The sequence below is a fragment of the Pundamilia nyererei genome, unplaced genomic scaffold, assembly GCF_000239375.1.
Source record: "Pundamilia nyererei isolate P.nyererei 1_Seehausen unplaced genomic scaffold, PunNye1.0 scaffold00433, whole genome shotgun sequence".
Classification (NCBI taxonomy): Eukaryota; Metazoa; Chordata; class Actinopteri; order Cichliformes; family Cichlidae; genus Pundamilia; species Pundamilia nyererei.
In genome coordinates this window covers 50,174-53,325 of record NW_005187834.1, presented here as the reverse complement: position 1 = coordinate 53,325, position 3,152 = coordinate 50,174, and the positions used below count along the sequence as shown (strand labels likewise).

The 3,152-nt window shown below is 50.3% G+C and overlaps 1 protein-coding gene across 1 annotated transcript in view; it reads right to left on the bottom strand.

The window, feature by feature from the left end:
* Positions 1-3,152, bottom strand: part of LOC102197267 (calcium/calmodulin-dependent protein kinase type II delta chain-like) — a 69,820-nt gene that overhangs the window by 30,632 nt on the left and 36,036 nt on the right. The window lies entirely within an intron of this gene.

Sequence of the window (3,152 nt, the reverse complement as noted above, 5' to 3'; positions counted from 1 at the left end):
GACAGTTGTGGAAATGTAACACACGCGTGCCACATCTGGATGCAGGCTTGCATAACTAAGAGTATTCTGACTGTGTCGTGCTGAAAGTGTTACTCGTGCAGCACATCCTGTTTGTGAGGATGCTTCAGGTCTGCTCCTGCTTTCATCTCTTAAACACTCTGCTGTATTTATGTGTAAACACACTGAATGAATTTGAATTGAACCTAATGATGCTCCACCTTTAGAATCATAACAATGATCATAATGAAACCACACCCTCTTTCTCCTCTCTGTGACGAAGCCTGACAGCGGCTGTGTCAGCGCACCACTGAGCAAAGATGCTACATGCACTTGGTGGCGTACAGTAGAGGCAGGCTGTGATGGCGTCTGCCTGTCCCCGCCTGCACGACATATCCCGCCGCCTCGTCTCCAGCCAGCCTGCCCACAACGCCCCGCTGCGGCGATGTGCGAGGGTGACTGGTGGAGGCGGGGCGGTACTGATCAGGCAGTGGATGCAGCACGGCCGAGTCTCTTAACGGTTGGCCCTTACTAACCTTCAGGTCTCTGTGCACTAAGCCATTTGTGTGACAATGATTTACACTTTCTACACTCTGCTGTATGCAGTGACTGTGGAGGCAGACCAGGCCAGAAGCAGAGAGGAGAGGGAGGACGGGTCAGTGTCCGACAGCTGGAGCAGCAGTGACAGCTGAACATCGAAAAGGAACAGTTCAGTGTTCGATGGCGTGAAGACTTTCTGCAGTGCGAGCTGCTGCAGAGGCAGGTCTGTCTTTGCTACAGACGGAAGCAGGAAACAGCTAAAGTGTCAGGAATACAGCTGCTTGGTAACAAACTTTGCTCACTGTCAGGACCTAAAAAGGTCAACTTTAAATATTCTGGATCCTACGGCCGCACTACAAACACAGGAACAGATAACAGAGGAGGAGAAGCACACAGGTGAGACGCACGAGAGACACGAGGACGCTAAACTAACCTACAGGAAGCTTAACGGCGAGACGAGGGATGCATTCAAAGACACACACCAAGGACACGACTAGAAACACGAGCAAAGACTACACAGGCGCAGCGGTGACCATGAGCGATGAATACACTGCAGCATGGACATGATGGCTGCACAAGCTCGGTGACGGTAAACAGCTCAGCTGTTTCCATCCACTCGTCCTGAGCATCTTTACAGGGCTTTGGGTTTCTAATGTGAGTGCACGTTTTCTTCTCCTGCAGGACTTTGAAAGCAACGGTGCACGAGCTTGGGTTTATTTGGCATTTCTCTCCAGTCACACAGCTTAAAATGATGCTTTTAGCCATCAACAGGATTCGGGGATGATTCTGTCGGTATATTTGACCACCGTCACCGATCTGAACATGTTGGCTCGTGGTCCGGGCCCTGAAGCGGAGGCGGAGCAGCATGTTGTCCTGTCCTGCTGGAGAACCCAGCTGTGCTTCTTACCTGCACCGCTGTCAGCAGAACAGCTCCTACAGTCCGCACGGTGCTCTCAGGTTTAGGAACCTCAGCGTTACTCCTCAACATAAGCCTCTTGTCATCGGGGCCAAACAGCTCTTTGTCCTGTCCCACCGTCAAACTTCATTTTGAAGATTTATCCACACGGACACTGTGTGGTCGGCAACCTCTCCAACCACGGTGGTGGAAAACTCGCTTCACCACAGTCTTGAGCCTTAATGGTTCCCAGGTTGATCCTGGACTTCCTAACTTCCTCTCCTCTGAGGGTGACGGCGAGGCTGCACTGAACTTTGTCAAACAAATCCAAAGACAAGCTACCAGCTGTAGTCAATCATGATGACTACAACACAGTAACGTGTCACTGTGGAGCCTCCTGCAGCACTTCCTGTGGGCGTCTATACATAACTAAGCCTTCATGTAGACTCTTGGCTTTGTGAGGATTGGAGAAAATCCTAAATAAATTCAAACGTGTGTGTCCAGCAGTCAGTGAGAGAGCCACTCAGAGCTGTCAGCAGCTACGGTGCAGGAACCAGGGACAGTGTTTGACGAAGGTTTCTGCTGCTGTCCAAGGAGCCATCTGTCTCGGCCCCGTTAGAGAACCAGCCTGCGACAGTGCAGGTCTGACAAACTGTGGACAGCACTGTGCAAACATCTTAGGCAGGTGAAAACGCTGTAAACAAAGAGAGCTTTCACTGTTTAAGGAGCCCAAACACAGCCGAACTCAGCAGGAACTCGTTACTGTGAGAGGAACAAGCAGCGCTGAAGTGACGCCCCCCTGATCTCAACGAGTGTGTCTGCGATCAGAGACCTGAGGACGCCCACATCCACAGAACATCTGTGCGTAGTTCTCCCAGATGTTTGCCAGCTGACTTCCTTCAAAAACTGTGTGGAAGTGGACGTAGAAGAAGGCGAAGGCGCCACCAAACTGATGTGATTTTGTTCACTGCGTCTTGTTGCCTGCTGAGAATAAATGATTAACACTCTCTGCGTGCAGCATTGTTCCTCACCTTCTGCTGCACGTTTGGCATCAGTAATTATTTCTGCACAGGTACCTGCACCAGCGTTTGAGGCTTAACCAAAGCGTTCGTAGAGCTCGGCTGAAGAACATCAAGCACAGACCGTAAAGTCCTGCCAAAGCATCAAGCTTCCACAGACAAGTGCTGAAGCTGAAAATCACATACAGCCATCGTGCACTCAGCCTGAGGTGGCAGCTGTACTCTGACTCTGGGGTTTTCCTCTGCTCCCAATCTGTGTCCTAAATACATCACCCACTCAATAAAGTCACACGTATGAACTGCTGAACTGTTCCTTCAAGTTGTTAAGAGAAAATACAAAGTTTGCTTCATATAAAACACAAACTCCACCACAAACAGCATCAACTAGGTGCAACTGTCCCATAACTCCTGCAGGAAGGAATAAAACCTGCAATGGAAACCTTTAACATGTTACACAAAAGTCACTCTGGATCAGGGATGGGTGCCGCTGTCCGGTGCCATGATGGCAAAAGATGCAAACTCAGCAGCCTGCAACAAGTGCTTTAAGCTGATACTGTGATACTGTCGGAGCCGGAGTCAGCAACATCCCCAAGAACCCGAAGAATAGAGTCCTGGCCCCTAGCCCTGCCAGTGTAGCAGAAATGATGAGGATGATGATGCAGCAGCCGTTCTTCTCTGCGTGAGTAGCTTAATGTTGTTCG